General features: G+C 49.2%; 1 long non-coding RNA gene across 1 annotated transcript; it reads left to right on the top strand.

Annotated features, from left to right (window-relative positions):
* Positions 1-6,465: 6,465 nt before the first annotated feature.
* On the top strand, positions 6,466-18,688 carry LOC134762113 (uncharacterized). Its single transcript, XR_010141772.1, has 4 exons — positions 6,466-6,587; positions 6,759-6,867; positions 12,754-12,919; positions 18,526-18,688. It is a non-coding gene; the product is annotated as an uncharacterized LOC134762113 (long non-coding RNA).
* Positions 18,689-23,967: the final 5,279 nt, after the last annotated feature.

Raw genomic sequence — 23,967 nt, 5'->3', positions numbered from 1 at the left:
CTGCAGCATCTTGTAAATGGTTCAAATTAGGATAAACCCCAACACCCAGCCCAGCATCACAAAACAACAGTTCAAAAGAAACTCCCCTCCATACAATGTGTGTCAAAGTTTACTGTTTGTATCCCCCCGATCTTGAGTTAGTTACCTCGTCTCCTGTCAATTTCTTATCCAGTGGAATGTAGGTAATCACGGTGCCCAGCTCACATTACTAAGTAGTTGTTTATTTCCCTGCTCTGTGTTGCAGTTTCCTCATCTCACTGGGTTGCTGTGAGTTTACGTGAGCTAAGGCATGAAAAGTGCTTAGAATGCGGCCAGCAATTTTCAAATGCCGGGGACTAATAGTGATACAATTATCAAATCATTGTGATAATCTTAGCACAGTGCCTGGCATTCAGCAGGCACTTTATCATGATAAACCCTAGCTGCTGATGCTGTGTGCTCCTTACTAACTTCTAAGATTTCAAAGCCCTTTACATGTATTTTTCACACACGGACATAGCACGTTCAACTGAATTCTGTGTTCTTTGTACAACTACACAGTTTCACCACTGTGGGAAGAGGACACTTTTCTTATTTTGTAATGAAACAATGATTTGGGTGGCACATCATAAGTTTAGTTTGCTTTTCTTTGTTTTCCTTTTTAAAATTTAATTTAATTTAATTTAATTTAATTTTGAAACAGGGCATCACTCTGTCTGCCAGGCTGGAGTCTAGTGGCGTGATCATGGCTCACTACAACCTCTGCCTCCTGGGTTAAGGTGATCCTGCCATCCTCAGCTTCCCGAGGAGCTGGAACTACAGGCACGCACCACCATGCCTGGCTGTTTTTTGTATTTTTTTGTATAAGTGGGGTTTTGTCATGTTGCCCAGGCTGATCTCGAACTCCAGGGCTCAAGCAATCTGCCTGCCTCGGCCTCCCAAAGTGCTGGGATTACAGGTGTGAGCCACTGCACCAGGCCTGTTTTCCTTGTTAAAGTAAATGAATTGATCGATTATTTCCCCCTTGGCTCCTCCTCATTTTAAAATGGCATGAATGAAACAACATCCACCACAGAAGTCCACAGCCTACAGCCCCACTCTTTGTCTGCCACAAACCACTGTGTCCTGGCCCTGGCTCCCTCTGCTCTGGCTCCAAGTGACTCTGTTCCCCTCCCATTTCCTTCCCCTTCCCGTTTCCCCTGTGGCCTCACAGGGTTGTGTCTCGTGCCAGCTCACCCGTCTTTTCTGGGCTGCTCCATCAACCCCTGCTCCCCAAAGTCTGTCATTTTTAATGGCTGTTTAATCTGAGTGGCTTTTCAGTCCTTTCCTTAGTTATGCTTTCAATGGCATATGGGTTTTCTACCCAACAGATAAGTTCACGGTAGACATTTTAAGCGCACAACTCTTTCCCCTTTAAATTGTGTCCTTAAAGTTAGGACATTTAAAACAAGAAATGTAATCACATTTTTTTTCCTGGTTTAAATGTAATATACAATGAAAGGAGATTGGAATATGCTATACGCAAATATGCCACTTTGGCATAAAGATTAATTTGAGCTGAAATCGATAAGCTCTCTGCCCTCCCCCTTTCTGAAAGCAGGGATCTGTGACTCATGCCTGTAGTCCCAGCACTTTGGGAGGCTGAGGCGAGAGGATCACTTAAGTCTAGGAGTTCAACACTAGCCCAGGCAACACAGGGAGACCCCATCTATACAAAAAGTTAAAAAAATTAACCGAGCCTGATGGTGCATGCCTGTGGTCCCAGCTACTCAAGAGGTTGAAGTGGGAGGATCGTTTGAGCCCAGGAGGTGGAGAGGTGGAGGCTGAGTGAGCTGTGGTCACACCCTGCACTCCAGCCTGGGCGATGGAGCGAGACCTTGTCTAAAAAAAAAAGAAAAGTTTTCTTTGTAAAAGTAACATAAAATTCCATTTGCGAAAGTATCTCTTTCTCATACCAAGAAGAGGAGGACAACTCTTAATCACAGGTGATGTGGACCACTTTTATTAGGCAGCTTGAGTTTGCATAACAAATCTTACTAAGCAACCCTTATTAAATAACCCTAACCTTCCATTAGTTCCCGCCATATATTTACCTTCCAACAATTTCCTGCCCTTAGAAGTCATAACCTCCTTTATTCTTAGTCTAGTTGCTTCTCCAAGATTTACTGCCTTTTGTTAAAATGGTATATAACCCCTTCTTTGGGTTTTCAGTTCTTGCCTGTGAAACCCTCACTTGCATGTGAAATATTTTCTCCTGTTCATTCGTCTTTTATCAGTTTGATTCTCAGGCCCAAGTCACTGAACCTAAGAGGGTAGAGGAAAAGTCATTGTTCTTGTTGTTATTTTATCTCTCCTACATAGTCGTATGTGACATTTTAGAAAATCCACAAACGTCTAAAGAAAAACTTTAATCACTCATAAATAACCTACCTACCCCTGAGAAAATGAAGCTCCCATCGAGGCACCTTTTCTTCTAGCCTCCCACCCCCTTCTGCACAGACACAGAGGAAGTGTGAGCTGACAGAACAGCACAGAGAGCAGGGGCCTGGAGGTGCAAAGACCCTGGCTACTTCACCTCTGAGCCATGCAACCTTGGGCAATCATTGAACCTTCCTCAGCCTTGTTTCTTCATCTGTGAAATGGGGAGAAGATGAGGATCTGCCTCACAAGGTTGCTGGAGGACTCTAAGACACAGCAAGGGCTGGCTACACATCTGGCATGTGGTCAGTGCCCACTGGGTGGTAACTACTTATATATAAACTGTCATTTTAGTACAGAAATATCAGTAATCAATATTTTATAAAACAGAATTATAACATATTTAAACATGACATATTTAACACTTTACATATTAAAAATGTAAAGTTATAATTACAAATTAAAATATATAGGCCAAGGCGAGAGGATCGCTTGAAGTTAGGAGTTTGAGACCAGCCTGAGCAAAAAAAAAAAAAAAAAAAGAAAAGGAAAAAAATAATAAAATATATGATGTATCAATGATTACACTGTAAATCTACACAGGCAGCTGGCTAGCTGCACTTTATACACTATCAATAGCGTTTCCCATCATGACAAGCTGCTACATCACTTTTAATGGCTGCCCAGGCCTCATTTCACAATGTCTTTGATTTTGAACAGGACCAACTGCTAATTTGGGTGCCATAGCAGCACGGCTAGGATAGGAGAATCACTGAGATTCCCTGTTCCAAAAAAGCCATCTCCAACCCACACTCCCTCCGGCCTCATTAACGCCTCTGTAGAAGTGGCTTCCTGTGCACTTGGCCTTTGATTTATAATCACCAGCTAACACCAACAAACCGGCTCTGGAGGAATCAAACAGTGAGCATTTCAACTCCAAGTGCCTGGACAGAACTGTTGCATTCTCTCCCAGGCCCTGCAGGCACCTGCACTTGCCATTTCCTGGGGCCTGGGAAGGAATCCAGAAAAGTGAGAGGCTTTTATAAACCGAGCAGGTCACACTGAAACCACCAGATCCCTGGAGCCTGGGCTCAAATCCCAGGGAGCTTTCCCTTCTCCTTCGGGCACTTGAAACATACTTAGCAGGTACGAGGGCAGGTGTCCCACCCCATTCCACAGGTTTGGACACACAAGTTCAGAAAGAGGAGAGCCTGGGCCAGTGCCACATGGACAGCGACAGGGCCAGGGTCCCTCCAGGTCTGGCTGAGTCCCTGTCCAATGCCCTCCCCCACCCATGTTGCTTCCCAGGAAAGATGAGCAACCTTCTGAGACAGGAGCTCAGAGCAGCTGATGGCTGGAGGTCAAGGGTACAGGACTCTCCATCACACCCACACTTCCCTTCCTGACCAGGGACCCTCCCGGAGGCTAGAGAGCCCAACACTAGCACAAGCCAACCTGAACCCCATACTGGGCCGTTCATCGTCTTGGGGTAGCTCCGGGCAGGTCCTTGTCTGCAGTTCCCACCCAGCCCTGCCTCTCTGGAGCAGGCCTTCCAAACCAAGGGGGACAAGGCAAGCTCTGACCTCGCCATCCCGCCACAACCACAGTGAGCATGGACCCACAGATGGGGGCTCCCGCCTTGCCCCCATCTCCCAACCATGGCCTGAACTCTGCACCCTGGAGCAGTCCTGCCCTGGGGGCTGGAGACCTGGGGCAGCAGGTAGAGAAAATGGGTGTCCTAGCACTGCTATGAGCAATCAGTCCCCAGAACAGCCTGCACTGTCTCCCCAACACTGTGGAAGAGCAAACGGAGAGCAGAAAACACAGTCTATATGCCTGGGAGCGGCTTGTTTCTGGGTCTAGTCTCAGCATCTGAGGCTTTCTTTAATTAACGCTGAAGAGTGGTGTTCAGTGTGTTCCTGGCTCTCCTACCTGGGGGAATCGGGTCAAGCCCAAACCACACATCACGGTCCTCCTTCCCACTGCAGGAAGTGAGCCCCTGTCTCTTGAGAGAGAGTGAGCCACTATTCAATTTAAATGGATTTCCTGGCCTCAGCAGCCTCACAAAGTTCTTCGTGGCTGGTGGCTGCCCCTCTGTGGGAAAGCTGCAGTAGCAAAAGGATAGGGATTCTCAAAAGCAAATGGGGCCGGGTGTGGTGGTGCATGCCTATAATCCCAGCCCTTTGGGAGGCTAAGGCAGGTGGATTGCTTGAGCCCAGGAGTTCGAGATCAGCCTGAGCAACATGATGAAACCCCGTCTGTATTTTAAAAATACAAAAATTAGCCAGGTGTGGTGGTGCGCACCTGTAGTCCCAGCTACCTGGGAGGCTGAGGTGGGAGGATCACTTGAGCCTGGGAGGCCGAGGTTGCAGTGAGCAGATATCGTGCCACTGCACTCCAGCCTGGGTAACAGAGCAACAAGACCTTCTCTCCAACCAAAACCAAAACAAAAACAAAACAAACAAACCAAAAAAAAGCAAATGGGAAAAAAACGAGTGCTCAGACTTGTAGCTGAAGCCAAGGGTTACCAGGGACCATGGATGGGTTTGGAATTGAGTTGACAGGGTTTGAGTCTGGCTCTGAAACTTTGTGGCAGGTTAAACAGCAAGGAATTTCAGCTTTCGAGTGGGGATGGTAATAATCCTCAGAACTCAGTTTGTCCAGCTGCAAAATGGCACAATAACAGGACGGGAACCTGGTGGCAAAACTAAAAACAACCAAAATGTCCAGCAACTGGTGAATGGAAAAACAAAAACAATATATCCGTGCAATTAAATAATACCCAGCAGGGGAAAAGAACACATATGCATACCTGCTACAGCATGGATGGACCTCAAAGACAGTACGCGAAGTAAGAAAAGCCCCACACGAAAGACCACATATTGCGTGATTCCATTTATCTGAAAGCAAAACTACAAAGACATGAAGTAGATTGGTGGTCAACTTGGTCTGGGGTAGAAGTGAAGAGTGACTGCAGATGGGTAACAGGGAATCTTTTTACAGTGATAGAAATATTATAAAATTGGGCAGGGAGAAGTGGCTCACACCTGTAATCCCAGCTCGTTGGGAGGCTAAGGCGGGTGGATCACCTGAGGTCAGGAGTTCGAGACCAGCCTGGCCAACATAGTGAAACCCCATCTCTACTAAAAATACAAAAATCAGCCAGTCATGGTGGCACTCGCCTGTAATCCCAGCTACTCGGGAGGCTGAGGCACGAGAATTGCTTGAACCCAGGAGACAGAGGTTGCAGTGAGCCGAGATTGTGCCACTGCACTCCAGCCCAGGCAACAGAGCCAGACTCTGTCTCAAAAAAACAAGAAAAAAAATTATAAAATTGGACTGTGATTGCACAGCTTCATAACGTTACTAAACAGAATTAAAGTTTTAGTTTCAACCAAAACAAGTGAATTCACCTGCAGTCCCATCTACTTGGGAGGCTAAGGTGAGAAGATCACTCGAGATCAGAAGTCTGAGTGAGTCCAGCCTGGGCAACATAGTGAGGCCCCATTTCTTTTTAAAAAGTGAATTTTCCAGTATATAAATAATACTTCAACAAAGCTGTTTTTAAAAAGTGCCTGGCACATAGTGTAAGGATCAGTTCAGTTACCATATAGGAGAGTGTTTTTGAAAATTGTCATGTGCTATGGAGAGGCCAGCGCTAGTGATTCATAAGGCTATAGAGGAGAGTGGGTGTGACCGCACTACCAGACCTGGAATCAACACGGAACTCCAGAACTTACTAGCTGGGACCGTGGGCAAGTTCCCTAACGACTCTGGGCCTCTGCCTTTTCATCTCTACCATGGAGATGGTAACAGTTTCAGCCTCACGGGGCTGATGTGAAGATTAAATGAGTTAACATGAGCAAGCCGCTGAGGACGGCCTTGCACATGGTCACGCACTCAGTAAACGGCAGCTCTTGTTCTCATCCTCATCCTCGCTCTTCTATCCCAGCAGCTCAGAGGGGGCCCCCAAGACCAAGAGCAGGGCTGGAGACACGTTCTGTTCATCACAGCTTCCCTTCTGAGGTTCATGCCATTCATCACAGTTCCTTGGGCTTCGGATTAGATGTGGTCATCTGTCCTGAACCTCCTCACGGCCCCACAGGCCCAGAGCTGGGCTCCGCCCATCATGGGGCTGCTTCCTGTTCCCCAAACACTGGCCACAATGTGAGGTCAGCCCAAAGGCGTAGGTGAGGAAGAGTGGGGTCCCTGGGACAGGAAGACAGGGCGAAAGGGGTGGGCCAGCTCCAAGGTCAGGGAGAAGCCACAGCTGAGCATCTCAGAGCCCCCGCCGCCCAGTACAAAGAAGCATAAGAAGGCTGGTTCACTCTCATTGAGCCCTATATCGTCTCCTGCATTAGAGCCAAGAAAACTCAGCCTCCAAGACACAGAACATATTTTCCTGGGTCAGAAGCAGCAGTCAAACCTGGTCTATTTATGCCAAAGCCCAAGTGCAGGTGCCCAGAGGAGGTATGTTAAGGTGGGGCAGGAGACTGGGGATAAATGAGGGAGGGAGGGAATGGGGCCTCAGCTCTACCTCTGCCCCCGCCACACATACACTGGGCTTACCTCTCCCCTCAACACACACACTCTAGATAACACTTCCTCCAAGGGCATTTGTGAAAATGCAGATTCCTGGGCCCCACTCCGAACCAACTGAACGGAACCTCTGGCCTAGAAACAGGAAACCTGCATTTTTTAAGTGTCCCCCCGGTAATTCTTAAGCAATTTTAAGCCGGGCACGGTGGCTCATGCCTGTAATCCCAGCACTTTGGGAGGCCGAGGCAGGTGGATAGCTTGAGCCCAAGAGTTCGAGACCACCCTGGCCAACATAGTGAGAACCCCCCCCATCTCTATTTAAACAACAAAAAAAGAAATTTGAGAACAACTGCCCCCAAATAAGGTGGGAAAATAGCTGCAAAAATAGAAAAAGATCCATCAGAAGAGATCATCAGTTTACCCTGTCAAAGAATCACAAAAAATGAGAAGGCCCCAGCCTGTCACTAAGGCTTTTGGCATTTATCATTGTGAACAAATGGGGAATTTTTTATTTTGAGACCTCAAAGTGTGTTGATAAGCAAAAGCCTCACACTGAATTGTCACAGCAGCGTGGTGGCCCCCACACCTGTCCCCATATACAGAGGGAGAAACTGAGGCCTGGAGAAGGGGAGGCCCAGAGCCGCCTACATGAAGCTGGTCACTACACCATTGCCTGCAAGTTCAGGTCGATGCAGACCTCAGAGCTCCATCCTGAAGCCCCCCGAAAGGTGCTTTTCTTCATCTAGTCAATGCTCCACTGCACCTAGCCATGACCAAAGCATAAATCCCAAACCAGGGGCCACCCGGTGACACTCATTTGTCAGCAGGTGCTGCCCCAAGTGACCAGCCGGATGGATTGATGACTGTGACCTTATGCCTGCAGGGCCCTTAATGGTTTACAAAGGGCTTTTCCAGCACTGCCTGATTTACTCACAATGATAATTAGTCGTCACAGTAACAAATGGGTCTGCAAATGAGGATCAGACCCAGATTGGGGGCTGAGCTCTGGCGCACTGCCTGGAACCCTGGTGCTCAACTCTACTGGAGCTGCAGAAACTGCTGAGGTCCGTGCCTACCCCAGAATCCTGACTTAGCCTGGAGTGCTGCCTCCACAAAAGGATTTCTTATTTGAAGCTCCCCAGGGGATGCTGAACAGCCCCAAAGGGAGCTAGGCTGGATTTCAGGCTCCTCTGCCATGGAGCCGCAGCTTGGTTAGGGTCTGGGTGCTTCTCCCTGGATTACCTGGAGAACACCCATCGCCCCGTGGCCCTGGCAGCCTCACTAGCCCCCAGCCTCACTTGCCCCCAGCCCCCTGGCTGTACCTTACCAGCCCCTGCAGTTCCTGGGAAACAGGTCTTACCCAGATCCCAGAGTGTGCCTCAGCCCACCTGTCACCTTCCCACTCTAGAAACTCACCTCCAAAGCCACCTCCTCCATGAAACAAGCGAGGAGTCACAAACACCCCTAGCGCCACCCCTCTGAGTTCCACAGGCCCAGTTCCTGGCACCAGCATCTCAAGCATGTGGGCCGAGGCCCAGCTTCCTGCCCTGGGAGCTGGTCAGGCCATTGCTCATCCTCAGGGAGGTGTCAGTGCTGGTAGAGGCTGCAGATTGCCTCAAATGTTTTAGAATGTGACGTTTCCCCCAGGGGCCCAAGGTTAACCGATTCCAAGCACTCATCAGCACTGAGTGCATTCTCTCAGTGCATCCTCAAACCAAGGCTACGAAGCAGCTGTTGTTACTACCTCCATTTCACAGGCATGGAAAATGAGGCTCAGAGAGGTTAAGTAACTCAGGCGGGTAAGTGGCAGGGCCAGGATTCGAACCCAAGTCAGACGGACACCACAGTCCACGCTCCTGTTTATAGCCACACTGCTCCACCCACCTTGCCGTCCTTCTCACAAGAAGACACAGGAGGAAAGAGTCTCAGATCAGGAGTCGGAGCTGCACAGCCGTGCACTAGGCGTGTTGCCTCAGGAGGCCAGGAAAACGGCTGAGTCCTGCCTATGGCTTGGGCTGAGGCCCATAGTGTGGCCTGTGATTTATTCCCCAAACAGGACACTTTGAAGAGTAAAAGAGGCTTTTAAGCTATTAACAATGATGATAGGACAGTGTTGGTCAGGATTGTCCCAGGCAAGCAGGATGTGGGGTCACCCAACATGGAGTTGAAGTTAGCTAAACTCTCGGAACCTCGATCTCCTTATATTTAAAGTGAAGATATCATGAGCACCCACTAAAATAATTTGTGAGACCACACTAAACTATAAACCTTACATCCAAATGTAGGTGTTTTGTTTTGTTTTTTAATTTACAACAACAAACAAGACTAGGTGAACTCATTCATGGTCTAACTTGACCTTGGGCAAGTTAGTTTCTTTTTTTTTTTTTTTTTGAGATGGGAGTCTCACTCTGTCACCCAGGCTGGAGTGTAGTGGCGTGATCTCGGCTCACTGCAAGCTCCGCCTCCCAGGTTCACGCCATTCTCCTGCCTCAGCCTCCCGAGTAGCTGGGGCTACAGGCGCGTGCCACCACGCCCAGCTAATTTTTTTTTGCATTTTTAGTAGATACGGGGTTTCACCGTGTTAGCCAGGATGGTCTCGATCTCCTGACCTCGTGATCTGCCCACCTTGGCCTCCCAAAGTGCTGGGATTACAGGCGTGAGCCACCATGCCCAGCCAGGCAAGTTACTTTCATGCTCAGGACCTCAGCAAAGTAACTGGTGGTGTGATGAAGGGGTCTGCCCGCATTCGAGTTGTAAACTGACAGCAGGTGGGCCACATTTTCCCTATATGACAAGTTTTGTTTGGTCAGTAGAGTGTTGAAGTTCTTGAATTTGAATGCCACGGCCCTGCCACACCCTGTCGGCTTGTACCTGGCCTGGCCTGATGCACAGGGTACAGACATCTGCCTGACCCCTGTAGGTGCCTAGGTTTGCAGCCCCTGGAATAGACACATTCGAAAGCCGCTTCTCATCCTGACATCCTTGGAGTCTTCCTAGCACTGATAAATATCCCTACTGAAGGTGTATAGGTAGATTAGTTGCAACGAATGTTCCACATTAACCTCTTAGATGAGTAACGTTCAACATTAATCAAAACACAAGAAAATCTCCTCCTGCGCAATACCAAAGCTTTAATTCAACAATCAATCAGGAAAAATAGAGTCGCAGAATCAAAGGGTTTTCACAGCCGGGTGCAGTGGCTCATGCCTGCAATCCTAGCACTTTGGGAGGCTCAGGCGGGAGGATTGCTTGAGCCAAGGAGTTCGAGGCCAGCCTGGGCAACATAGTGAGACCCTTTCTTCTAAAAAAAAAAAAAAAGAAAGAAAGAATAAAAGACACTCAGTAGGGGTTTTGGTTTTCCACAAGTTGAGGTTGCCAACCTCATCAGATTAACCTTGAACCCTGACAATTAAGGAAAGAGAGTGGAGGAAGCAAAGAGCCTCTGCCACCTGTGTGAGCCTCAGGTTCCTCCTCCATAAACCTGAGAGACTGATGTGTACCTGGCTGCACTGAGAGGGCTTCGTGAGCTCCACCGGGCACAGAGTCCAGCAGGTAGAAATGCTCAGTAAACAGAGCCCTACCATCCACTCTGCTCTCGTCCACTGCAGTAGGCAGCCTTAAAATGGGGTCACTCTGCATAAAGAACAAATACTTGTCAGCAGCTCCACCCTGCCATCTTTCTTGTGCTCAGCTTCTTGGAGAGGCAACGTAGTACGCATTGAAGGAGCACTACATTTGGAGTTTTGATGACTTGCATTTGAATCTTGGCTGTGCCTTTCGTGGCAGTGCAAACTCCAATGACCTCCTTGACCTTTCTGGGTCTGTTTGTGCATCTGCTAAAAGGGGATCATGATGACCTCTGCCCTGCCCACCTCACAGATCCTCATCCTATCCATTGATAACCCCACCTGTGAGATCCTGTAGCAGCTGATGTACATGTTAACTGTCATTATCAGTTGAGAAACTTCTCAACTAGGACCAAGCCCTTCACATCTACTCCTGTTTCTGCCACTGAAGCAAATTAAAAAATTATATATATATGTATATATATCACCTTGGACCTTTTTATTTTCTAGCAAGGACTATCCATAGTTATTATCTACACAGGGCAGCTGGTCCCAGGGGTGTGATTCCCATTTGGGGTAATAAGTAAATGCTCTTCGTAGCAACTGCATATGAGATGAACAAATACAGCATGCCAACAGCGGGACCCTATTGACAGATGAAGCCAGGATTCCAGCACTCACTCCCAGAGCCAGTTCTTCGTTACTCCAGATACAAGATCAAGGCTGGGTCCAGGTTCTGTTGAGCCTGAAGCCTATACAATTTGGGGGTCCCTATTTAAAAAATATAATACACAAATAAAATTAGATAAAGGGTACCTGTAATCCGTAATCCTAGCACTTTGGGAGGCCAAGGCGGGTGAATCACTTGAGGTCAGGAGTTTTAGACCAGCCTGGCCAACATGGTAAAACCCTGTCTCTACTAAAAATACAAAAATAAGCTGGACATGGTGGCGGGTGCCTACAATCCCAGCTATTCACGAGGCTGAGGCACAAGAATCTCTTGAACTCGGGAGGCAGAGGTTGCAATGAGCCAAGACCACACCATTGCACTCCAGTCTGGGTGACAGAGCTAGACTCTGTCTCAAAAAAGAAAAAAAGATAAATGGCCTTGGGAGGGTCCTAAGACTGACACCTTCTCCAGGCTTGTAGTCAGTCTGTCTGGACCTGTCTGCACATCATCCCTTAATTATTTCCCAAAAACTCTACATCACAAACGCATTATTGAAGATGAAGAAACAGGGCTCAGAGAGGTAGAGGAATTTGTCCAACCCAGTTGTCCAGGAAAGACCAGGCACAGTGGACTCCAAATCCCATATTCATCCAGTCACAACATGCATCTCTTGAATAAATGTTAAAAGATGTGGTGGGTAATTGGTATTGATGAATGGAAGACAAATTTGGGGCAAGTTTCAGGTTCACCCTATCCACACCCTACCCGACTCCCACCAGAACTCCTGAATATCACAAACATCCTTCCAGGACCCCACACACAAAAAGTCCCAGGTCATAACCATATTAGAGTAATGGAAAATGAGAAAATGGAAAAAACCTCCATCATTCCCAGCAAAGACTCAACAGGGCCCTCACGAAGCTCTACCTTGTTCCCACTGAGGCAGCTTCCGGCAAGTGCCTGTTTGTACAACCAGCGAGAAACACAGCTCTTGCTGATCTTAATTCTTACCCCCACTCGTTCAGTTCTCTTATGATGACAGGCACCTCAATTCAGTTTCACAGCATCCCAAAACGTGCCGGAGTAGGCTGGGTGAGACTCTCGGGGCTCAAAAGTCTATCATTACATCTTCGTTGCGACCACAGAGGGTTTTTTTTTCTTTTAAACACCAGCTCAAGGGCAGAAGAATTAGTCAGGGCTCAGGTCTTCCGGATCGCTACTGTATGGGGACCATAACATCACTGTAAGGCCCCTGTGCTGAGCCACAAACCCCACTTGGAACAAAGAAAACTCCCAGGTACTTTACCAGACACCAATTGCGCCATCCTGTTTGGGACACAGTCATTTGGCACTCCAGGTTCTCAACCCATAGTAATAACGCCTCATGCTTTTGAAACTGAAAAATGCATCCAAAAAAATCTCAATGACACACCATGACTCATGTCCCATCCCCACCCCCACTCCCACCTCCCTCCCGCCCCACCCCAGGGAGGGGGGCTCGTCCTTTTCGTTCACCCCTGATGTGAAACCAAGTTGGTCAGTGCCTGTCAATTTCACTTCCTGTTTCCTTGCTTCCATCAGAGAGGGGGAGCTGTGAGGAGGGATAGATATTATGCTGTGGTGGGGCCACACAAACCCCACCTTGTTGTGCCTTCAGGAGAAGCACATTCTTGGCCTGGGTGGTAACAATAACATTTGGACGGAAATATCAAGTGGTATCAGGCTTCCAGACCACCATTCATGCAAGGTGCATCCACTCAGTAAACTTCTATGGAGGCCTCTTCCAGGCCAAGTGTTTGTTCGAAGTTGTGTATGAAGAGAAAGATATTCCTCCTCTCAAGGTGCCCACAATCCAGGGGGTACTGAGAAGCCAACAGATAATCAATGCAGTGAGATGGCTGTGGGGATGGGGTGTTACAGAATTGGGGTGGGGTGGGGACTGCCTGCTTTCAAGGAGTCTAGGCAGGCATCTCAGAGGTGACAGCCAAGACTAGATGGAGGACAATAATAAGGATGATGACGATGATGACACTGATGAACAATATGTCAAGCGTTTTCTAACACTTTGCATTTGTTAACTCACGTATTCTTCCCAGTCACCCTTATTCCCACTTTATAGGGGAGGAAACTGAGGCATCAAGATGGTGGGTAACTGGCCCAAAGTCACATAGCAGTTACAAGCACTATATGAGGACAAGTTGACCTGCCAAAGACAGCGTAGGGATCAGGATGGAGAAAGTCACAGGGAGGAAAGGGCATGGCATTTATGGAGAGCTGCCAACATCTTGGGGCCACACAGCAAAGGGCAAAAGTGGTCCCAACATGTGGGTGTGTGGCCCACAGACACGCTTTGTTGATGGCCCATATAGTGTTTTAAAATATATATATAAACCAATGCTTGAAAATTAGGCTATTTCATATAAAAACCCAGATTCCCAAAATTATGTTGAAAAATCAGGATCTGGAAACGTGGAGGCCATGTTCTTCCATGGCAATAATCAGAGTTGGGTTGGTTCTCTTTAGATGGAGTGTAGCCTTCACCCTGGTTCCCTACAGCCACTTCCACTGCCTGATGTCCCCTTCATCCCGTCCCATTAATCCACCAACACGACCTGCCTGGTGTGTGTATGACAGGGCAGAGTCAGGGCACAGAGCTACAGAACTTGGACTGAAGCGTTTCCAGTAAGAGGAGGGCAGTGGTGATGCCGCCAGATTCCTACTGCGTGGAGATGAGTCCAGCAGCTCCCTGGAAGAGGAGCTGCATGGAGCGTAAGACTGCAGTAGGGAAGAGGATAAGAGGATAAAGTACTGTTCATGCAGGATCAGAACCGGGGCAAGTGTGAAGAGGCCCCTCTACTGAACTTCTATGGAGGTTGATTTTACCAGAAATCTTTTCTCTATTTTCTCCCTGGGGCTCAGGATATAAGCTATACTTAGCAAGCAGTACTTTTTCATATGGAAGACTAAGATTCGCAGAGACCCTGCCAAAGCAACTTACATAGAGCCAAAGAAGAAAAATTAGGCAGATGCTCTAGGGGGAGTTAATTTTAAGGCATTACAGCATTTAATACACAGATTCCACTTGAGCATTAAACCAAACCAGTCACAGAGGCTTAAAAAACAGGGGCCAGGTCAACCACTTCACTCTACTCCCAGCCCCCAAAACCTCTCCTGCCCACCATGTTTTCAACTTGAAGCCACACTGAACCATGGAGCGCTGTTAGGAAGGCTGGGGGTGGGCAGAGGGTACAGCCCGAGATCATGTGCCACGAGAAGCTTCCCTCCAGTTGGGGAGATGGGGCCAAGCCCCATGGACCACGAGTGAGAAAGACACATCATGTTTCCATTTCACGTGTGCCATTCACGTGCTTAGTTCTGGGACGCTGCGGAGAAGCAGCAGTTACAGACCTGCTGATGGTGTGGTCAGGTAAGAAGCAGGAAAAGGGTGGGGCGCGGTGGCTCACACCTGTAATCCCAGCACTTTGGGAGGCCGAGGCAGGCAGGTCACCTGAGGTCAGGAGTTCAAGACCACCTGGCCAACATGGTGAAACCCTGTCTCTACAAAAATAAAAAATTAGCCAGGCATGATGGCAGGCGCCTGTAATCCCAGCTACTCGGGAGGCTGAGTCAGGAGAATTGCTTGAATCTGGGAGGTGAAGGTTGCAGTGAGCCGAGATCGCACCACTGCACTCTAGCCTGGGCAACTGATCGAGACTCCATCTCCAAAAAAAAAAAAAAAAGCAGGAAAGTAATTCGACAACTAGGAGATCTATGACAACACTTCACTCAGCTGTGGAAAGGTCTTGGGTGTTAGGGTCACATTTGACAATTCTGCCTGTTTGCTGTGTGGCACTGATGCCTGGCTGAGCTTCTCTGTGTCTGTCTCCTCATCTTTAAAATGAGAGTGCTTTGTACACTGGGAAGTGACCTGTGGATGTGAGAGGCCCTGTTGCCATGTGTCCTTTTCATCATTGCTTGCCTATTTTACTTTTTTTTTTTTTTTTTTTGAGACGGAGTCTCATTCTATTGCCCAAGCTAGAGTACAGTGGCGTGATCTCTGCTCACTGCAATATTCGCCTCCTGGGTTCAAGCGATTCTCCAGCCTCAGCCTCCTGAGTAGTTGGGACTACAGGCATGTGCCACCACATCCAGCTAATTTTTGTATTTTTAGCAGAGACGGGGTTTTACCATGTTGGCTAGGCTGGCCTCAAACTCCTGACTTCAGGTGATCTGCCTGCCTCAGCCTCCCAAAGTGCTGGGATTACAGGTGTGAGCCACCGTGCCTGGCCACTTGCCTGTTTTTCAATCCGGGGCTGGTCCCCTGGCTGGAAGTCTGCAGAGACGGTCAAGCCCTCCCCCTTTCCTTCCCTCCCTTCCAAAGTTTCCCAGCTCTGATGCTGTCCCAGGACCCTTTCTCAGGCTATAAAATCCACACGAAGGTGCTATTCAAAAAGATTCCCCCATTTCCTACTTTGAAAGGGCACCCTAAGGAGTGACTAACAGTGATATTTCAGGAGGCACTGGGTAGTTGTGTCTTGAGCGCTCAGATTCTACCCCATGAGCATCTGCATTAAATCAAGCCAAAGACCAAAATAAAAGCTAAAAAACCCAACCAAGTTTCCAGGTTTTCATACTGGAAACCTGTGTAGACTGGAATTAGCAAACAGGTTTCAATCCACGTACCAGATCCGTGGTACTGGCTCCGTGTAGACTGGAATTAGCAAACAGGTTTCAATCCACGTACCAGATCTGATGGTATGAAACACTGATTATGGCTGGGCACTGTGGCTCATACCTGTAATCCCAGTACTTTGGGAGGCCAAGGCAGGAGAACTGCTTGAGCCCAGGAGTTTGAGACCAACCTGGGCAACATAGTGAGACCCCGTCTCTACAAATAATAATAATAATAATAATTAGCTGGACATGGTGGTTTGTGCCTGTGGTACCAACTACTCTGGAGGATGAGGTGGGAAGATCACTTGAGCCTGGAAGGTTCAGACTGCAGTGAGCTATGATTGTGCCACTGCACTCCAGCCTGAGCAACAGAGTGAGACCTTGTCTTGAAAAAAAAAGACAAAGAAAAGAAAAGAAAAAGAAACACCGATTATGCAGAGAATCAGTCTGAGCCGCGTCTGAACTCAGCAGACACGCGTACTATGATGGAGTAGAGACGCTGTCAGGAGCACACAGAGCCGTCATATGCGTGTTGCATATTTGTTACTGTGTAGACAAAACACCTCGGCCACGGTTGTCCAAGCTTTTGGCTTCCATGGGCCACACTGGAAGAATTGTCTTGGGCCATGCATGAAATACACTGACACGGCAGGGCGCGGTGGCTCATGCTTGTAATCCCAGCACTTTGGGAGGCCGAAGCAGGCGGATCACCTGAGGTCAGGAGTTCAACACCAGCCTGGCCAACATGGAGCCTGGCCGTCTCAACTAAAAATACAAAAAGTATCTGGGCGTGATGGCTGGCGCCTGTAATCCCAGCTACTCGGGAGGCTGAGGCCGGAGAATCCCTTGAACCCGGGAGGCAGAGGTTGCAGTGAGCTGAGATCACGCCACTGCACTCCAGTCTGGCGACAAGAGTGAGATTCCATCTCAAAACAAAACAAAAAGAAAAGAAAAAAGAAACACACTGACACTAACGATAGCTGATAAGCTAAAAATTCACACACACAAAAATCTCATAATGTTTTAAGAAAGTTTACAAATTTGTGTTGGGCCGCACTCAAAGCCGTCCTGGGATGCGGGTTGGACAAACTTGACCTAGACATTCTGCCTCTCTTCACTTGGGCCCCCCCAGATGTCTGTCCCGTGTAGACCAGCCTCAGTGCACGCAGCTGGAAGGTGCAGTGCCTGTAGGAGGCACCCGTTTCCCCATCAAGGGCCTCATGTTCGCATGCCCACTCCACATTCACTCCATCATCCATCTCACTCCGTTTTCTATTGAAAGCACCCTGTCATCTTTCGCGTTTCCAACTCAGGAAACAGCAACCACGGAACAGAAGAAAAATCAAGATCCCATTTGCCTTGATGGATTCATTTCGATACAACTTCACTCAAGAGCTCGCCGCTTCCTGATTTCACATTTCACCATCAAAGACGAGGGCCGGGGCAGAGCTGGGGGATGTGGCCCAATCGGCAACATGCGTGGCTGAGCAACAGGTTTCTGCCAGGAGAGGTGGCTCTGGGATGGCAGCTTTGGGATCCATCGGCCCATCCCAACAGCTAACAGAGGCAGAACATTCTGGAACATCTCCCACCTGTCCCATCCTACAGGCTCCCAAGCCAACTGTGGCAAAGGTGAACCAAAGCCCTGAGAGAACTCGAAGTGAGACAAAGCCAGGCTCTCTGTGCTGAGGGAAGCAAGGCCCAGAGAGGGCAGTTGTGTGGCCACTGTCACACAGCGGGGCTCTAGGTCCAGTTCCTCTCTCTGGTTTGGGCACCTCCCCCCTGCAGCAAGCATTGATGACTTCGGGTTACATGATATAGGAATGTCTCCATCCCTTTCCCAAGGTGAGGAAAGGGCTCACATCAGTTAGTTGCTCAAGCAACCCCAGAACCAGGAGTATAACAAGGTGGTGCTATGCCACGGGGCTGATAGAGAGGACAGGCCCTGGCCAGAGCAGGGGTGGGGCAGGGACTGCAGACCAGAGGTCCTCCCCAGAGCTTTTCATGAGCAACTACTAGGCCCTTGATAGAGAAGCCCAGCATGACCGAGAGGGAGTCTATGAATATGGTGACAATGCCACACTGTGAGGATACAACCCAGCCCCGGCTAAAGCCCACTGAAAGTAAGAGCAATAATGCAATTCATTCATTCATTCATTCATTCATTCATTCATTCATTCGACAAAGTCTGTGCCAGGCTCTGTGGCTACAATCCTGAAAAAGACACAGCATCTACGTCTTCAGGTTGCTTAAGTAAAATCATTAGCACTAAACAAAATGTGGTATTCATACAATAAAACACAACACAGCAACTAAAAAGCAGGAACTCCTGCTACACTCAAACACAGATTAATTTCATGGGTATAATGAGGAGCTGAAGAGGCCAGGCACAGAAGAATCCATACGCTACAGTTCAAAACACTACTTATGGAAAGCTGGAGAACAGACCCATAGTGAGAGACATCAGAATAGTGTTTAGCTCTTGGTGGGAGGGGGCGGCTGATAGGAGAGGATCTAGGGAACCTTAATGGGGGATGAAAATGTTCTAGATCTTGAGCTGGGTGGAGGTTACACGGTGTATGTGTGTGTGGGTGTGTGGGTGTGTGTGTGCATGCAATATACATAAAAAAGTTTTACATTTTAAAAAATCACTAACAGTGTTTACGCTTCTTTTTTCAGAGCTAACCTTACATATGCTTGATCAAATGACAAAAAGCTTCAGCCAGAAACAGTTTTGCCTAGGTTCTGAATCTTCCCTGAGCTCTTAAATTCTACCCAGTGAGCATCTAGATTAAAACCTGGATAAAACCTGGATAAAAGATTAAAAAACTCAACCAAGTTTTTTAACTCTGTGTAGATCCGAGTTAACAAACAGGTTTCAATCCACATACCAGATCTGATGGTATGAAACACTGATTGTGGCTGGGCACAGTGGCTCATGCCTATAATCCCAACACTTTGGGAGGCCGAGGCAGGAGGATAGCTTGAAATAGGAGACTGGGGTCCTTCCAAACCCACTGAATTTCCTGGTGATCACAGTGGACAGTCAGCCTGGGGAACAAGTCTCTCTGTGAAAAATGCAATGAACACAAGGCCCCTTTCCATGGCCTGTGCTTGGAACCAGCAAAGGAGTCGGCCATTCTGCATCCTGAGCTCCGACAGAGGAGCTGTGGGTGACAGATGGTGCCTGCCAGGGGCAGGGATGCATGAGTCTCAGGTCAATGACAGACACGGCTGGAGCCCAGCGTGGAAGCCCCAGGCTCCAGCGTGACCTAGTTTTCGAGATTGATGGTGCTGGCGTTGACAACCCCCCATGCACTTTCATCTGTTCAGTGGGGGGCAGAAAGAACCCAAAATAGCAACGCCCTCCCCCAACCCACACTTAGACAACAGGTGACTAAGAAAGGAAGAAAGGAGGGGAGGTGGGGAGGGGAATGGCTGGCGGGCTAAGTTGGGTGGGCTCTGGGGCAGATATGTCTGCCTCTCTTCTCTGAGGCACGACTGAGGGGCAGAGAAAGGCCAGGCAGTGACAGTGACTTCACATGTGCTGCTGCCAACACCCCACATCCCTCCCAATCCACCATGGTAACACCAATATGTTCCCAGCTTGGATCTCTCTCTCTCTCTCTCTCTCTCTCTCAATCTCTCTCCTTACCCACCTCGGGCCCCAGACTCATACCCAGCCCTGTCTGCTCAGCATCTCCACTTGGGTGTCCGAGAGCATCTCAAGTGTCATATGGCCAAAAGCAAACTCCCGACCATCCCTATCTCAAGACAGGGCTTCTCCATCCTTCCAGGTGCTCTGGCCAAAAACTTTGGTGTCACCTATGACTCCTCTTTCTCTCACATCCCAGCTGCGATCCAGCCAGAAATCCTACGGGTTCTGCCTTCGAGATGTAGCCAGACTCTGGCCACTTCCCACCACCTCCACTGCGACCACCCTGATCCCGGCCACCATCCTCTCTGCCTCCTCGCCTGCCTTCCTGCTTCCTGCCCTCATTCCCTTCCTGGTGTTCTCCCCGCTGGATGTGGAGTGATCCCGTATAAAAGGCCCCCATGACGTCTCCCACCTCATAGCCTACTGCTCTACCTGCTCACACAACTTGTGTCACACTGGCCATCGGACACACTGGACAGCCTCGGGGCCTTTGCTGGTCCTGGGCTGGAAGGCTCTTCCCCTGGAGAGCCCTCAACTCCCTTCCTCGCCTTGGGTGGGGCCTTCCTTGACAGCCCTATTTAAATTGCCACCCCTCCCTCCCCCTTCCCCCTTGTCTTCTGCTTTAGTCTCTTCCATAGCATTTATCATCACTGGACACACCATATATTTTTACTTATTTATTTTGTTCATTGTCAGTTGCCCCAGGTTAGACTGTAAGGAGCATGAGGGCAGGAAGGTTTGGGGTCTGTTTTGTTCTTGCCATATCTCCCAACACCAAGGACAGTGCCTGGTGCATAGCAGGCACCTAGTAAGTTATTGAATAAGTGAATGAGTCAGGATCAGTGACGTCCCTCTGGAACCACAGGCTTGGCAGCAAAGCTCTCCCCCTTTCTTCTGGCCCCTCAGTGCCCCCCTCAGGGTAGAACTCCAGGTACCCAGTGTGTCTCCAGCAGGTCCCTGTGTCCCCTTAGAGGTGGGAACAAGAGATCCATCAGTTCCAATGCCTCAAGATGCCTCTTGCCTCCTTCATCACCTGTCTCCCTCACATCTGCCCTGCCTTTGACAATGTACAAATAGCTTTGAAGCCCTGTAAGGTTTCAGCATCCTTGTTGCGTAGGCTGGGAGATCCAGATGACAGCCCAAAGACACACAGCTTAGAAGGGAGGAGAACACCCATCCTGACAGCAAGCTTGGTCATTGCTCAGATTCACCCTGTCCCTACCACCTGCTTCCTCCAGCAGCACTGCAAGCCCATCGTGATGACAATAACGGTGCTGGACGGAGGACAGACAAAACCAGTGAGGCTCTTGCAACAGGGGAAAATGAGTCCACCAGCAACAAGAAGACTGGGACTGGGGAGGGGGTGCAGAAGGGATTAAAGGGTTCAAGGGGGCCTGGGAGGACAGAAGGGGATTCTGTTTGGGTTCCCCTCACCCAACCTAAAGCAGATCCTGCTGAAAACACAGGAGGCAATACCCTGAGCTTTTTAAGTGCATATCCCCATGACCCCATAGCCCTACACCTAGAGGTTTATGCAAAGCCGTCAGGGAAAGAGTGTACACAGAACAGTGAGGGTTAACTGTATGGGGTGCTTGGCAGAGCAGCGCTGGTGAGAGGAGGACAATGGAAACCTTCTCAGTGTCCCCAGATAGGGGAATGGGATTTATACGCCATGACTCCCTTGAAAACAATGAATGTGCCCCTACATTTCCTAACTCGGAAAGCCGGCAATGACATTGAGCCCAAAATTCTGTGTTGTACGGGCCCATTCGTGTGTGTGTGTGTGTGTGTGTGTGTGTGTGTGTGTTTAAAATGTACGTGTTTGCAAAGAAAAGTGTCTAGGGCCAGGCGTGGTGGCTCACGCCTGTAATCCCAGCACTTTGGGAGGCCGAGGTGGGTGGATGACAAGGTCAGGAGATCGAGACCATCCCGGCTAACACGGTGAAATCCCGTCTCTACTAAAAAATACAAAAAATTACCTGGGTGTGGTGGCGGGCACCTGTAGTCCCAGCTACTAGGGAGGCTGAGGCAGGAGAATGGCATGAACCCGAGAGGCGGAGCTTGCAGTGAGCTGAGATCGCACCATTGCACTCCAGCCTGGGCAACAGAGCAAGGCTCTGTCTCAAAGAAAAAAAAAGTGTCTAGGAGGAAGTATATCAGATGCAGTAATGGTGGCTGTTGCTAGTGAGCCTAGAGGGAGCTCACTCTCTTTTTCATTCTTTTCTGTATTCTATTGCTGTGGGATAATTAAGGAATCAGAGAGACTGAGGGGTTGAGGAAGAATTATGTAATTATTTAGGTGCACCAAACCAGTCAAATTAACATCCAAAGGACTGAGCCCCAAACAAAGAGTCCGGTTACCTTTTAAGCATTTTGTTGGGTGGCAGTGGGGGGATCTGTGCAGAGGGAAGCATATTACAGAAGTGAGAAACAAAGACAGTCATTCAGTTGAGACATGCATTACATCATTTCTTACTTTTTAAGGAACAACATGTTCTACGACTTGAGTTTACCTGCCTAGTGACCTTGCAGCTGCACAGCTAGAGAAACAGCGTCTTCACAATGCCTGGGAAAGGGAGAGATAAGGCTCACTAGCCACAGAAAGAAAAACAGGCAGTTAATTTTAAAGGACTCTAGCCCTTTCTCTTCCCAAGGAGAACTGGGTTTTCTTACATACAACTGAGTTTTTGATTACACAGTTTTTAATCTCTTTTAATTCCTGTTCCACTATGAATAATTTTACAACTAGCATATATCAATATTTTTAGAAAATAAAATAGTAAAGGTGCATGCATTTTAGAAAAACAAATTAAATGCTCCAAAGACTTCCCCGAGGGGCCAGGCCCACCAGGGCCCTCTCTCCAGCCAGATCTAGCACCTGCCCATTGATGGCAGCCTCTAAGCCTCCGAAGCTAAGGGCCTGACACCTCCAGCCAAGCCTCTGTGTGTGACTGAGGGGGGAGAAACAGAGAGAAAAGAACCACTTCCTGCAGAGCTGGTGGTGGTGGCGGCTCTGGGGGAGGAGAGACACCCACCCGAGGTGAGGACTAGAGGCTCCTTCAGCAAATGAGAACGTGACTCAGGGGGCCACCCTGACTGACAGGGCAGTGTGGCCCTCACGGTGACCAGGGCTCAGCCGCACTGTCGCTGCCATTGACCAAAAGCCGGTGATCACAGGCAGAAGAGGCCTGTGGGTGGGACATGCCCAGTGGGCCTTGTGGGGATGGAGCTGGTCCTGCTTTAGGGGACAGGGTCTGAAGCAAGAGCCAGCAGGTGGCCTCGACCCATGGATTCCCCTGCGGGTCTCCAGGGCCACACCCATGGCAGGGCCTCCAGATAGGATCCCATTGCTCTTTAAGGAACGTTTGGGCAGGTCCCCAACAGCCTGGAGGAAACCCCTTACCAAACCCCTTACAGCCACCAGCAAAGGAAAGCCATGCTTCCAGGTAGAATCCAGATCCATGAGGTGGACTGTGTTCTACCCACTTTGTACTCAGGGTGCCCAGCCCAGGCCAGGTGCTTAGTACTCGCTTATTAAGTGAAGGGATGAATGAATGAACGAGCCATCCACAAAGATGACCTACGTTACTACTTTGGAAAGAAATGTCTTCGTTGTGAGCTGGGCTTCTCAGCGGGTGGAGGTGCAGCTGTGTTCCGAACAAAGAAGCTATCTTTAAAGAGAGAGAAGAGGGAAAGACTGAGCCGGGAATGCCTGAGGCCTAGTTACTAGACAAGCCAGAGGACTCCTCCTCATCGTGCAGAGGAAGGGGGAGTCAGCTTCTGGGAAGAAGTGGGGTCCACCTGGGGCAGTCTCACCAGAGGGAGGTGATGACAATATTGCTGGGCTTCAGTCTCCTGCCTTTAGAGGGTGAGGGCGAGTCCACAGGAGTTCAGATCATAAGGCCCAAGTCCCATTCTCAGCCAGCTCCCCAACTGCCAGATGAGGACACCAGTCAAGGACTTCTGTTAGACTGAGTCACTTGGGAGACTTAGCTCTCTTTGGGCACAGCTTGGCCCCCTGTGCATGTGGCCAGATGCCGGGGGCTGGGAGCTTCTGGGAGATGGGCCTCTCGGTGCATCAAGACGGCTTCACAGTGAGCGTGAGTGTGAGGCCATTGTGCCCCTCCTCCCTGATCTTCTGCCGTGACCCTGGAGCCCACTTCAGTCACCACTGCCAAACCATCACCTTCCATCACACACACTCGGACTGCGGTCACACCCAGACCACCAGGATGGACACACAGAGCTGCAGACCCAACCCCTGGCAGACACCACAAAACAGCTCAGCTGGCTCCAGTGGGCGGGAACCCTGGTAGGAAGACATGGAAGCCATATGCTCAGGTGTCCTCTTTCTGCAGGCCCAGAGAGAGGAGACTTGCTCAGGCTCAGGTCAGAATCCAATCCGAGATCCGAAGCCAGGGCCCCAGGCCTCATGTACGGTGCACCATGGGGAGTTTTGGTGA

Source organism: Pongo abelii, chromosome 9 (genome assembly GCF_028885655.2).
Source record: "Pongo abelii isolate AG06213 chromosome 9, NHGRI_mPonAbe1-v2.0_pri, whole genome shotgun sequence".
NCBI lineage: Eukaryota > Metazoa > Chordata > Mammalia > Primates > Hominidae > Pongo > Pongo abelii.
This window is presented reverse-complemented; position numbering and strand designations above follow the sequence as displayed.